General features: G+C 44.3%; 1 protein-coding gene across 5 annotated transcripts in view; it reads right to left on the bottom strand.

Annotated features, from left to right (window-relative positions):
• Positions 1–15255, bottom strand: part of LOC130291529 (BTB/POZ domain-containing protein KCTD12-like) — a 602472-nt gene that overhangs the window by 508998 nt on the left and 78219 nt on the right. The gene's annotated exons all lie outside the window — the stretch shown is intronic.

The raw sequence follows: 15255 nt of genomic DNA on the forward strand, positions 1-15255 counted from the left end.
TTCTGACCGACCAATAGCAGAGATAGGTGGGGTGGCACCCCGGCCATCTCACTTATATCACTTCAGGGTGGAATCGCTGCAAATCTCCTGTCTGAATAGACAAGGGGGGGGGGTTCAGGAGCCCCCAGGCATTGGCACGGAATGCTTTCTGAACGATTTCAGCAGGCCTCCCGTTCCGTTCACCGCCCGGTTAATAGTGGTGAACAGAAACGCTGAGGGCGTACAGGTACGCCCTTGGTCCTAGATAGGTTAATGATTTAATCAAACGCCACTCGCAGAATTCTGCAAGTGAAGTTTCAATGTGGCGGCTGCTGCCAACATCCATTTTCTCCTCCTCGATTTCTCCAGGATGAAGATGTACAGGCTACTGTGTTATTTATCCTGTATGTTTGTTCTCCTGTACGTCCCTCCTGACATGATTTTCTCTCGAAGCTGCTGTGCAGTGAACACTGACATGAAGACCACTGTACAAATCCCGAGCATCTCTGCTTACCTGTACGAACCCTGTGCATCGCTGCTTCCCTGTATGAGCCCCGTGCATCTCTGCTTCCCTGTAGAACCCTGTGCTGTCAGCACCAGCAGAGTTAACAGGTGCTGACAAGGTGTTGTTTGCTAGGTTGCCGGGTTACGCCCTGCTGCCTGAGTGGCTAGCTACTGATTGACCACATGTGCATCTCCCTATATCACCAGGCATCAGGCACTGGGAAGATGCCTGTGAAACGGTCATTACCCGAGTAGCTAGCATTCTCTTATTTCCTTGTATACCCAGCAACTTGACTTCTGGCTTCATATCGGACTTCTCTTTGGTTATAGTGATTCGGCACCTCTTCCCACTCCTGGCTTGACTCGGTTTGACTGACATCGACTTTATGTGTGTATGTTTAGTTTGTCTTTGTTAGTTGCTTGTCTCCCTGTTGCTCCTGACAACTGACAGGATTGTATTTTATTGTGTTGGCATTTGACTCCCCTCACTTCTTTAGGAAGGGATTGTTGACCAGTTGCCAGCCTATCATTTAGTAGGCAGGAACAGGGGCGCGGGTGAGCTTAGCGAGCACTCCTTCCCTGCCCATACGTGACATTTTCACAGGCCCAAACTGTTACCTGCATCTGCTATGATGGAAGCAATGACTGCTTTAGTAGAGGAAATGCAGGGATTAACCCTTTCAGTACAATCTCTTGCTGAGAGGGTTCACGCTCAGGAGACAGCTAATGGTCAGTCAGTGGTCTGTCCTCCAGCTGTTTCAAGTGACCCTAAAATAATCTTCCTGACCGTTTTTCAGGTGACCGAAAAAAAAATTTGTTGTTTTCAGAGAGAGTTGTAAGCTATATTTTTGCATGAGACCACAGTCTACTAGCACAGAGGACCAGAGAGTAGGACTTATATTGTCTTTGTTGCAAGGAGACCCTCAAGAGTGGGCTTTCTCCTTACCTTCCTCAGCTCCTGAATTAAATTCAGTGGATGCTTTCTTTTCTGCTTTGGGTCTTCTTTATGATGAGCCAGACCGTGCAGCCTTTGCAGAATCGCAGCTAGTCAATCTTAAGCAGGGAAAGAGTACAGCAGAGGAGTACTGTGCAAATTTTCGGAAGTGATGCACGGCTTCGGGTTGGAATGATCCAACCCTTAGGTGTCAGTTCAGGATAGGATTATCTGACGCTATTAAGGATGTTTTAGTAAGTTATCCATCACCTGACTCATTAGAACATGCCATGACATTAGCTATACGACTTGACAGACGTATGAAAGAAAGAAATCGAGAGCGGACTTTTAATTCTTAGAGAGGGTAATTACTGCATGCACCTTTCCAGCCAGTCATATACACACTTGAGTCCAGGATCAACCGAGACCACCCATCCACGGTAGTACTGCCGGTGCCTGCCTCAAATAGACACAGTCCATAAAGCAATATCAATAAATAGAGAATAGCAGGTGGCACTCCAGGTACTTGTGCAATAAAACAGCTTCTTTATTTGCTCGATTAGCAGGTTACAGCAGAGAGGAACACACTGACAGTTTCACATCAACTAGAACGCTTTCTCAAGGTCTTGAGAAAGCGTTCTAGTTGACGTGAAACTGTTGGTGTGTTCTTCTCTGCTGTAACCTGCTAATCGAGCAAATAAAGAAGCGGTTTTATTGTACAAGTACCAGGAGTGCCGCCTGCTATTCTCTATCTATTAATAGGACTTTTAATTCTATTCCTCACTTCTATTCCTCCTTCCTCCATGTTTCCTTCTTCTCCTGTCTCTCATGTCTCTTCCAAGGAACCCATACAGAGAGGGAAATTTTTCCCTCAGCAGAGAAAATCCTTTCGGAAGAAAGACTGGTGGAAAGAAGGGTCTTCAGGTCCAGAATTGCGCCAAATGCCAGTAGCCGGGAGACGTCAGCGCCTAAATGACAATCAGGGAGGTAATTTAGGCGCACAGGTACCTTCGAAGTTATCTTCAAAAATGTTGTTACCAGTGCAAATATGTTTTCAAACAAGAAAAATATTTGGTAAAGCTTTTATTGATTCTGGCTCCACTGCTAATCTTGTGGATCTAAAGTTTATTAAGTCTTTAAATTTACCTTTGAGACGGTTGGAGGACCCGATTCCCATTTCTGGAGTGGATTCTACACCCTTGTCAGGGGGTTGTGTCAGTTTTTCTACTCCAGAAGTGGGATTATTGGTCAGTTCTGTGCATTTTGAAAAAAATCTCCTTTTTTGTTCTTAAAAATGTGTCTGTAAATGCGATTTTGGGTTTACCCTGGTTAAGAAATCATAACCCTATTTTTGATTGGGCCTCAGGGGAACTTATCAAGTGGGGATCTGAGTGTTTTAACAAATGCATTACCATCTCTCTTGCTACTCTCGGTGTGGGTAAAAGTATTCTACCCGAATTTATTTCAGTTTTTTCTGAGGAGGCCTCCTCTGCTTTGCCCCCACACAGAGATTATGACTGTGCTATTGAACTTTTACCTGATGCCAAATATCCTAAGGGGCATATTTATAATTTGTCTGGTCCCGAAAGGGAAGCTATGGAGGATTATATTCAGTCAAGATTGCATAAAGGTCGTATTTGTCCATCTGTTTCTCCTATGGGAGCAGGATTCTTCTTTGTAGCCAAAAAAGATGGAGGACTGAGACCTTGTATTGATTATCGAGGTCTGAACAAGATCACAGTCAAAAATCAATACCCATTACTTCTGATTCCAGACTTGTTCAATCAGTTGCAGGGGGCATGTTGGTTTACTAAACTGGACCTTCGAGGGGCTTATAATTTGATCAGAATAAAAGAGGGTGATGAATGGAAAACTGTTTTCAATACCCCTGAGGGTCATTTTGAGAATCTGGTGCCCTTTGGTCTCAGTAATGCATCAGCTGTGTTTCAGAATTTGGTCAACGATATCATTCGTGAATTTATGGGTACATTTCTCGTAGTGTATCTTGATGATATTCAAATTTTTTCTCGAGATTGGTTGGCTCCTGTTAATCATGTGCGTTCTGTTCTGCAGGTATTACGCCAAAACAAGTTGTTTGTTAAACAAGAGAAATGTGTTTTTGGTGTTAAGGAGGTTACATTTTTGGGGTACATCTTAACTCCGGGACATTTTAAAATGGATCCTGAGAAGGTTAAGGCTGTATCAGAGTGGGTGAGACCTACGTCATTAAAAGCACTACAGAGTAGGAAATTTATAAATAATTTTTCTATAGTCGCAAAGCCCTTAACTGATTTGACTCGTGAAGAGGCAGATCTGGTTAACTGGTCTCAGGAAGCAGAAGCTGCATTTGAACATCTTAAGGGATGTTTAATTTCTGCTCCAATTTCAACCAGATCATACTAAACCCTTTATAGTTGAGGTAGATGCTTCTGAAGTAGGCACCGGAGCAGTTTTGTCTCAGGGAACTGCCTCTTTGACAAATTTGCATCCTTGCGCTTTCTTTTCTCGAAAATTTTCCACATCAGAACAGAATTATGATGTTGGAAACCGAGAACTTTTGGCTATCAAATGGGCTTTCGAGGAGTGGAGACATTTCCTTGAGGGGGCAGTTCATCGGGTCACTGTGACCACTGACCATAAAAATTTAACCTTTCTGGAATCTGCCAAACATCTCAATCCTCGTCAAGCCCGGTGGGCCTTGTTCTTTACTCGGTTCGACTTTGTTATTACTCATCGACCGGGTAATAAGAACGTCAAGGCCGATGCATTGTCTCGAAGTTTCAGTACTTCTCAGCCTATAGACTCTAATCCTGAGACTATTCTTCCAGAAGGTGTGGTTATCTTTGCAGTATCTGTCGATTTAACATCTGAAATTTTGAGTAATCAAGGTTTGGTTCCTCCAGAGACTCCTAGAGGCAAAATCTTTGTACCTTGTCAGTTTCGCCTCCGTATAATCGAGGAATCTCATTGTTCTCTGTTAGCAGGTCATCCTGGTATCCATGGTACAAGGAGATTGCTTCACAGAAAATTTTGGTGGTCAACCCTGAACAGGGATGTCAAAGCTTTTGTTGCTTCTTGTGATGTGTGTGCCCGAGCTGAGACTCCTCAAATTCGCCCTGCAGGGGAGCTGTGTCCATTATCTATTCCTAAGAGACCCTGGACTCATATTTCTATGGATTTTATGACAGATCTGCCACCATCTGAGGGAAAAACTGTTTTATGGGTGGTGGTGGATAGGTTTAGCAAACAGCGTCATCTTATTCCTCTGAAAAATCTTCCTTCAGGCAAGATTCTTGCAGACTTATTTATTAGGCATGTTGTTAGGTACCATGGGTTACCAGAAAATATTGTATCAGATCGAGGAGTACAATTTGTCTCTAAATTTTGGCAAGCTTTTTGTACACAATTAGGTGTTCAGTTATCTTTTTCTTCCGCTTTTCATCCACAATCGGGATGAAAACAACGGTCAAACTGAAAGGTTGAATCAAAGTGTGGAACAATACTTGAGATGTTATGTGGCAGACAGGTAGAATGAATGGGTGTCCTTTCTGTCTCTAGCTGAGCTTGCCTTGAATAATCAAGAACATTCTTCTACTGGTATGTCACCATTCTTTTGTGCTTATGGATTCAATCCACGGTTTTCTTCCTGTACCAATACTAATAGTGATAACCCTGAGGTCAACACCACTATGAGTAAACTGTGCACAGTTTGGGCTCAGGTTCAGAAGAACCTGAGAAACACCCAAGAACTTCAAAAGAAATCGGCCGACAAGAGACGTACTTACATCATAAAATTTAAAGTGTGTGATAAAGTGTGGTTATCTACGAAAAATCTTCGTCTCAAGGTTCCGTCTAAGAAACTGGCATCTAGGTTCATTGGACCCTATGAGGTAATTGAAGTTATTAATCCTGTGAGTTACAGATAAAAATTACCATCTTCTTTTAAGATTCATAATGTATTCCACTGCTCCTTGTTAAAACGTTCAGTTCCTACTCAGTCTCCAGTCCCGATTCCGCCTCCTCCGCTTGAGGTTGACGGTGAGCTTGAGTATGAGGTCGCTAGAATACTGGATAGTAGAAGGGTACAGAATTCTGTCCAGTACTTAGTTTATTGGAAAGGTTATGGTCCGGAGGAGAAATCGTGGGTTCCGGCCTCTTCTGTCCATGCGGCCACTTTAATTAAGAAATTCCACGATTCTCACCCAGACAAACCTAGACCCAGTTTTAAGGGTCCGGTGGGCCCTCTTAAAAGGGAGGGTACTGTCAGCATCAGCAGGGTTAACAGGTGCTGACAAGGTGTTGTTTGCTAGGTTGCCGGGTTACGCTCTGCTGCCTGAGTGGCTAGCTACTGATTGACCACATGTGCATCTCCCTATATCACCAGGCATCAGACACTGAGAAGATGCCTGTGAAACGGTCATTACCCGAGTAGCTAGCATTCCCTTATTTCCTTGTATACCCGGCAACTTGACTTCTGGCTTCATATCTGACTTCTCTCCCTGTATGAACGCTGACATATAAATGCGCAGGGTTCATACAGTGATGTTCATGTCCTGTACAAACACCATTAATTTCTATGTCCTCTTTATAGGGCTAATAAACACCCCATGAAAAAGCAGAAACCAGCCTGTGCAGTTCGTCCTCCCCCTTGCAGCCCGAGGAAACCTGCGTTATACACAGCACACACACATATATATATATATATATATATATATATACACAGCACACTAATATATATGTGTGTGTGTCTATATATATATATATATATATACACACAGCATTATACACAACACACTAATATATATATACATACAGCCTGTGCAGAGTTATACACAGCACACTGATATAGATACACTGGCATACACACACAAAAGGGACTACAACTCCCAGCATGTGTCATTCAGGAGTCTTCAGTCTGTGGTATAACACCAGCATGCTGCCTCTGTAGTCTCCTGGGGGTTGTAATTCACCAACACCTCTATTGTATCTTAGTAGTCTCTTGGGAGTTGTAGTTCACTTACACCTATATTGTATCTCAGTAGTCTTCTGGGAGATGTATTTCATCAACACCTCTATTGTATCTCAGTAGTCTCCTGGGAGTTGTAGTTCACCAACACCTATATTGTATCTCAGTAGTCTCCTGGGGATTGTAGTTCACCAACACCTCTATTGTATCTCAGTAGTCTCCTGGGGATTGTAGTTCACCAACACCTCTATTGTATCTCAGTAGTCTCCTGGGAGTTGTAGTTCACCAACACCTCTATTGTATCTCAGTAGTCTCCTGGGAGTTGTAGTTCACCAACACCTCTATTGTATCTCAGTAGTCTCCTGGGAGTTGTAGTTCACCAACACCTCTATTGTATCTCAGTAGTCTCCTGGGAGTTGTAGTTCACCAACACCTCTATTGTATCTCAGTAGTCTCCTGGGGGTTGTAGTTCACCAACACCTCTATTGTTTCTCAGTAGTCTCCTGGGGGTTGTAGTTCACCAACACCTCTATTGTATCTCAGTAGTCTCCTGGGGGTTGTAGTTCACCAACACCTATATTGTATCTCAGTATCTCCTGGTAGTTGTAGTTTACCAACACCTCTATTGTATCTGAGTAGTCTCCTGGGAGTTGTAGTTCACCAACACCTCTATTGTATCTCAGTAGTCTCCTGGAAGTTGTAGTTCACCAACACCTATATTGTATGAGTAGTCTCCTGGGGGTTGTAGTTCATACACCAGTGTTTCCCAACCAGGGTGCCTACAGATGTTGCAAAACTACTACTCCCAGCATTCCCTGGTTGGTAAACACTGGCATACATACACATAACAGGGACTACAACTCCCAGCATGTGTCATTCAGGAGTCCCTCCCTCACATATAGAAATCATCCCCAGTATGATATTTATTCCCCTGAAGTCTATGTCTCCTTCACACAGAAATCCTCCCCAGCCCCGTGCAGTGAGTCCTCTCCTCTCTCCCCCCCTCCTGCTCTGTGTTTTCCCCATGCAAACTTGCAGCTTCCCCATGGTAGATTAGGTCCTGTGGAGACAGAGCAGGGGGAGGGGATGGAGCTGTGTGCGGGGGATGGAGCTGTGGACCGAGCTGTGGACATCCTCGCTCTCCCCCTGCTTGTGTAGTGTAGAGCGGGGGTGAGAAGTGAGATTTTATAACTTAAGGGGCGTGGCTTAATTCCCCCTGCAGTGTCTTCTTGTAGAGCGAGGGGTGTGAAGTGAGATTTCCGAACCTAAGGGGCGTGGCTTTATTATGTCCTGCAGACGTGCGCTCTCAGTGTGAGACATTGGCCTCTGCCCTCGCCCCTACCGCTCTAGCTTCGGAAAACTTTGGAGAGCGAAGTGGGAGAGCGAGAGGGCTGAGGGGAGGAGCGGTTCAGTTTCTGCATGGGTTCGGAAATATTACCTCACACCGGGAGCCGGCTTTATGCGCTGCTAATGGAAATACTTTTCACTCATATGGCGGCAGGGGCATGTGTATATAGAAAAGCTGTGGGGGGCAGACATATAGCGTTATCTGCCCCCCCCCCCCAGTGCTTCTACATACATATACCTCTGCTGCCATATAAATGAAAGGTATTTCTATTAGCAGCGCATAGTGCGCTGCTAATAGAAATACTTTTCATTCATACGGCGGTAGGGGCATATGTATATAGAAGAGCTGCGAGGGCACATATACATGTGCTGCGAGGGTATATATTTAATGCGCCGGCGGGGGGTATATATTTAATGCGCCAGCGGGTATATATTTAATGTGCCAGCGGGTATATATTTAATGCACAAGCGGGGTCATATCTAATGCGCTGCTGGGGGGCTAGATATATAGGCTACATGTCTGCCCCTCCCCCCCCTCTGCAGCGCTATATATCTTGCCCCCCATAGTGCTCTTTGGCCCCTGCTACTCTCAAAGTTCATTTTTCAATCTCTCGCTGAGAGCCCTGATCGGCCATTCAGAGCTCCCCGCGGGGGATTCAAAAATGAAAGTTAAAACACACTGATACATCGCAGGGTTGCGGACCATGCCACCTGCTCCCCTGCTTAATAACTTTTGATCGCATTGGGTCTCAGAAGTGAAACCCGGTGCGATCAATCCCTCAGCCCCTGTACTGCAACCCCCATCATGGAACAGGCTCTGTTCCATGATGGGGGTAGTAGTACAAACACTAATCTAGCCTCCCCAGCTGTCTGCAGACAGCCGGGGAATTACTACTCCCATCATGGAAACAAGTCTGTTCCATGATGGGAGTAGTAGTCCTCCCTCAGCACTGCAGGAGTCTGCTGATGTCACCTCTTCTGAGCATGCTCAGAAGTAATAATGAATATAATAAACTGTGTGCAAACGGATAACATAAAGGCTCCTCCGTCAGCCTTAGACTTCAATGTTAAAAATAACGGCCGTTAATTTACCCGTTTCTTGTGACGGAAGAAAAATTAGTGCATGTGCCGTTATTTCTTCCGTCACAACTAACGGCCGTTATTCATGACGGACTATAACGGGTCATAAAGGATAATCAAAAAATCCCATAGACTTTAATGGGATTGTTTAACGGTCATTTACCAGGGCTTTTCTAACGGATGTTTGTAACGGATGAATTTTTATGGTGTGAAAGCAGCCTTACAGTAAAGAACCCCCGTCTGTGCTGGTGTAGAAACCTTCTTTCTTCTAAATGTAGAGGATTCCCCCATGTTATAGATACAGTCCTGGGTATAGAGAGAGACCTCTGTGCTGTCCCCTGATATATTTATACATAGTTATTAGGTCGCCCCTAAGTCTTCGCTTTTCTAAACTAAATAACCCTAATTCTGATAATCTTTCTTTTTCTGGGTACTGTAGTCCTCCCATTCCCCTTATTACTCTGGTTGCCCGTCTTTGAACCCTCTCCAGCTCCACTATAGCTTTCTTGTACACTGGTGCCCAGTACTGTACACTGTATTCTATGTGTGGTCTGACTAGTGATTTGTACAGTGTTAGAATTATTTCCTTGTCGTGAGCATCTATGCCTCCATTGATGCACCCCATGATTTTATTTAGTTTGGCAGCAGCAGCCCGACACTGGTCACTACAGCTAAATTTACTGTTAACTACGACCCCTAAGTCCTTTTCAATGTCAGTCGTCTCAAGTGTTCTCCCATTTAATACATAATCCCAGCCTGGATTTTTCCTCCCCATGTGCATTTCCTTACATTTATCAGTGATGAATCTCATCTGCCACTTCCCACCCCAAGCCTCCAATCTATCCAGATCCATTTGTAACAGTGCACAGTCCTCTATTGTGTTGACCACTTTACAGAGTTTAGTATCATCTGCAAAGATACTTTACTATTCAACCCCTCTACAAGGTCTTTAATGAATATATCAAATAAAATAGAATCCAAGACTGACCCCTGTGGTACCCCACTAGTAACAGTCACCCAATCAGAATAAATACCATTAAAGGGGTACTCCCGAGGAAAACTTTTTTTTTTAAATCAACTGGTGCCAGAAAGTTAAACATTTGTAAATTACTTCTATTAAAAAAATATTAATCCTTCCAGTACTTTTTAGGGGCTATATACAACAGAAGAAATGGTTTTCTTTTTGGATTTCTCTGATGTCACAACCACAGTGCTCTGCTGTCCACTTTTAGAACTGTCCAGAGCAGGAGAAAAACCCCATACCAAATATATGCTGCTCTGGACAGTTCCTAAAATGGACAGCAGAGGTCAGCAGAGAGCACTGTGGTCATGACATCAGAGAAATCCAAAAATAAAATAATTTCCTCTGTAGTATACAGCCCCCAAAATGGATTGGAAGGATTAAGATTTTTTTAATAGAAGTAATTTACAAATCTGTTTAACTTTCTGGCACCAGTTGATTAAAAAAAAAAAAAAAGTTTTCCACGGGAGTACCCCTTTAATAACCACCCTCTGTTTCCTATCACTGAGCCATTTACTTACCCACTTACATACATTCTCCCCCAGCCCAATCCTTCTCATTTTATACACCAATCTTTTATGTGGAACGGCATCAAATGCTTTGGAAAATTCCAGATATACGACATCCAGCGTTTCCCCCTGGTCCAGTCTGGAGCTCACCTCCTCATAAAAGCTGATCAGATTAATTTGACAGGACCCACCCCTCATAAACCCATGCTGATATGGAGTCATACATTTATTTTTTATCAAGATACTCCAAAATAGCATCTCTTAGAAAACCCTCAAACAATTTACATACCACAGAGGTTAAACTAACAGGTCCATAATCCCCAGGGTCAACTTTTGACCCCTTTTTAAATATTGTCACCACATTTGCCATGTCACTATAGAGTCACATAGGGGTCTGTCTATTACAGGGGTCTCAAACTCCCGGCCCGTGGGCCATTTGCAGCCTGCGTAACGAAAGTTTGTGGCCCGCACTAGGTATGTGTAATTTGTATTGCCCGGCACATGCATTTCCGGGCACCAGGCAGGTAACTTCAGGCATTTAGCCCTGCTTCGGGCAAGCAGCGCTAAATGCCGGAAGGCTTCACTTACCCTGCTTTCCACCTCCCGGTCTCCGGTTGGCCGGCCGGCCCGAGTCTGTTGAGGTGAGGGACGTCACGCATCTGACGTCCCTCCGCAGACCCGCACAGGAGGACATCAGTGATGTCACTCGTTAGGCCACCGCCGTACAGGAGAAGCACAGCGCAGGACAGGACAAGTAAGTGTGTCTATGTATTTGTGCATGTGTGGGTGTCTGTCTCTGTGTGTGTGTGTGAGAGAGTCGGGGGGGGGGGGGGGGGAACGACAATGCTACCTAATGTGGGGAGCCTGCTTCTACCTAATGTGAAATTAAAACCGAATGACCATGGATTCAGGAGTTTGTCTGGCGCAGAGAGGAACCATGATGGTTCCTCTCTGCGCCAGACAAACTCCTGAATCCATGGTCATTCGGTTTTGATTTTACTTTTACCCAGGAAGGCTGCAGTGGACCTTCTTCTACATTTCTTCTGCATTTTACCTTGTTGTGTGTGGGCGCACAACCAACTTTGGTAAGCGGCTTGGGAATTACCGTCCCCTACCCCCACTAACAAGATCTGCTGATCCCGCACATGAGGCGCCTTCCTCCCTCTCTCTAGATTCTACCTAATGTGGGGAACCTGCTACTACCTAATGTGGGGAACCTGCTATTACCAAATGTGGGGAACCTGCTTCTATCTAATGTGGGGAACCTGCTTCTACCTAATGTGGGGGACCTGCTTCTACCTAATGTGGGGAACCTGCTACTACCTAATGTGGGGAATATGCTACTACCTATTGTTGGGAACCTGCTACTACCTAATGTGGGGAACCTGCTACTACCTAATGCGGGGAACCTGCTACTACCTAATGTGGGGAACCTGCTACTACCTACCTAATGTGGGGAAACTGCTACTACCTACCTAATGTGGCGAACCTGCTGCCTACCTAATGTGGGGAACCCCCAAAAGTAGCACCCCCATCATCCATCAGCTCATGCTATTATCACACGGGGTAGGGGGAATGGGGGGGTTGCCGGTGTATGCTGAAGGGTGCATGATGGGGGCATTATATGTAAAGGGCACATGATGAAGGCATTATATGTAAGGGACACATGCGACCCAGGGTCACCCAGCTGCTACCTCCAGTGGCCCCCAGATAATTTGAGTTTGAGACCCCATGTCTATTGTATTACTTCATTCCTTTAGAACACGGGGGTGAATACCATCTGGACCTGGTGATTTGTCTATTTTGACTTTTTGTAGGCGGTACTGTTCTTCTTCCTGGGTTAGAAAGGTGACCTGTACTGGGGAGTTTACCTTATCTTGCTGTATTTCACCTGGCATTTCATTTTCCTCGGTGAATACAGTGGAGAAGAATTTGTTTAATATATTTGCTTTTTCCTGATCCCCGTTTATAATTTCTTCCTCATAATTCTTTAAAGGTCCTACACTTTCATTTTTGACCTTTTTTCTATTTATATAGTTAAAGAACATTTTGGGGTTAGTTTTACTCTCTTTGGCAATGAGTCTTTCTGTCTCTCTTTTTGTGGCTTTAATCTGTTTTTTACACATTTAACATTTTTTTCTGTAGCTTTTTAAGGCTTCTTCACTGCTGTCCTGAATTAGTAGTTTAAATGCTTTATTTTTGTCATTTATTGCCCCCTTAACGTATATAGATCTTACAGTGAGAAGTTAAGATATTTTTAAAAGTCAGTATTCTTGTTTTTGAGGACATTATCCCATTTTATATTGTTAGGGCTTCTCTGACCAAACTTTGCCTTCCTAAAATTCATTGTTTTTGTGGCCCCTTGAGAGATTCCCGTATTGAAGAACAAGTTATAATGTATTGTATTATGATCACTATTTCCTAGGTATCCTTCTACTTGCACATTAGTTACTCTGTCAGGTCTGTTGGTTAATATTAAGTCTAGTAGGGCGCCCCCTCTGGTCGGGCCCTGCACCATTTGGGACAGATAATTGTCTTTAGCTATGGTCAGAAACCTGTTTTCTTTATGAGATTCACAGGACTCACTGGACTCCGTTTATATCAGGATAATTAAAGTCCCCCATTATTATCATATAATTTTAATTTGCTGCCTTGTTTATTTGCCTCAGTAATTGATCTTCTGCCTCTTCCATTATGTTTGGTGGCTTTTATCAAACCCCTATCAGAATTTTTTTTATTCTTATCTGCATATATTTCTACCCATAATGACTCCACATAATCGTTTCCCTCCCAAATATCCTCCCGCAGTGCGGCCTTCAGACTGGACTTTACATATAGACCAATCCTTCCTTAATAGACTATAACACTGTATGTTGACTGCCCAGTCACAGCTATCGTCCAACCAAGTCTCTGTTATACCCACTATGTCTTAATCCTCCTCAGAAATTTTCAGCTCCAGTTCGTCAGTTTTATTGGTCATACTTCTGGCATTAGTCAACATGCAATTCAAAGGTGTATGTTTTTTTTCCCCCATGATGCCTATTAGAGATGAGCGAAACGAACCCGAATCCGTAACGAATTTCATGAAAAATTCGATTCGAATGCGAATATCGCCGCATTAAACTCCATTTTACAGCGTTCCAGGCTATGGGAGACCTAAGATGGCGGATCCACATGTGAGTACATGGGGCAGGGGATTATGGGAGGGTGGGAAACAGCGGCGGGAATGAAGGTAGGCAGGCTGACCCTGAATCACATGTGAGATGCAGCCTATCAGTGTTCACTGACCCCTGTGATGTCACAGCCCCTATATAATCGGCGGCCATCTTGCCTCTCTTCATTTCATCTATGCACTCAGATGGAGAGGACGGGACTGTGTGTGTGTGAATAGCTCATACCACAGCGTTACACTGCAACTGCTAGTCACATCAGCATTAGGGAAAGGCAGGAGTGCAGAGTGCTTTGCTGTTACACTGAGAAGGATCATTGATAGCTAAACCTCCTATTCATGTAATTGAGCATTGCAGCGGAGAGGGGCAGATACCTGTCAGCTGCCTCATACAGCTGCCTGAACTTTCTGAAGCATCTTATCTCCTCATTGTTCAGCCCAATTGAGTTTATTTTTTTTTCTCCACAAATCTTCAATTTAGGGTTTAATCCCTGGATTCTTTTTTTTTTTTTGTGGTGCTGCACTGGTTGGTCCTGCTGCTGTTCAGAAATACATGATTTTTCAGTGGACTGTAGTGCATTTGTACCATTTTGTACCTGTTAATCTGTCAAGGGGCTACATACTGTGCAAGTCTAAACAATAGTATTCACCGGCTGTTTTTTTTTTTTTAAATAGTTTTTCTGCGTATAGTTATGCATATATAACTGCCCTCATCAGTGCATACCGCATACCGTGTTTCTCCAAAAATAAGACAGGGTCTTATATTAATTTTAGTCCCAAAAAACACCCTAGGGCTTATTTTCAGGGTAGGGTTTATTTATTTATGGGGGGCTGCAGGAGTGTGGAGGATGGGGGGCTGTGGGAGGATAGGGGGATGTAGCAGTGTGGAGGATGGGGGGCTGTGGGAGGACAGGGGCCTGTAGCAGTGTGGAGGATACCGCCCCCCCTCGCCCCATCTTCCACACTGCGGGCATTACTGTGGTGGCCGGGGTGGGTGTGGATTCTGCGCCATTACTGGGGTGGCCGGGGTGTGTGTGGAGTCTGTGGGCATTACCGTACTGTTGTGGCCAGGGGGGGGGGTCTGCGGGCATTACTGTGGTGGCCCCATGTGGGGTCTGCGGGCATTACTGGTGGCCGCGGTCTGCCAGCTGATTACCCCTGGACTAGGTCTTATTTTTGGGGAAACACGGTAGGTACATCCAAGTATTGCACTATTTAGTACCTGTTAAGCTGTCAAGGTGCTCCATACCGTCAAAGTCAAAACATTAGTATCCACCGGCTGGTGTTTTGCAAAAATACAGAGTTTTTTCTGCATATAGTTAGGCATATTACTGCCCTCATCAGTGCATACCGCATAGGTACATCCAAGTATTGTACCACTTAGTACCTGTTAAGCTGTCAAGGTGCTCCATACCGTCAAAGTCTAAACAATAGTATACACCGGCTGGTGTTTTACAAAAATACAGATTTTTTTTCTGCGTATAGTTACGCATATTACTGCCATAATCAGTGCATACCGCATAGGTACGTCCAAGTATTGTACCATTTAGTACCTGTTAAGCTGTCAAGGGCTTACATACTGTGAAAGGACAGCCGTAAGTAATCACCTGCTGCTCTTCTAGACAAATACTGTTTAAAGAGTAGTGTAGCGTATTGTAATACCCTCATAAACACACTAAGTATGTCAGGCAGAGAAGTGCCAGGATGTGCACAGAGGATAGGCAGAGGCCTAAATACTTCAGGCAG

Source organism: Hyla sarda, chromosome 9 (assembly GCF_029499605.1).
Source record: "Hyla sarda isolate aHylSar1 chromosome 9, aHylSar1.hap1, whole genome shotgun sequence".
Classification (NCBI taxonomy): domain Eukaryota; kingdom Metazoa; phylum Chordata; class Amphibia; order Anura; family Hylidae; genus Hyla; species Hyla sarda.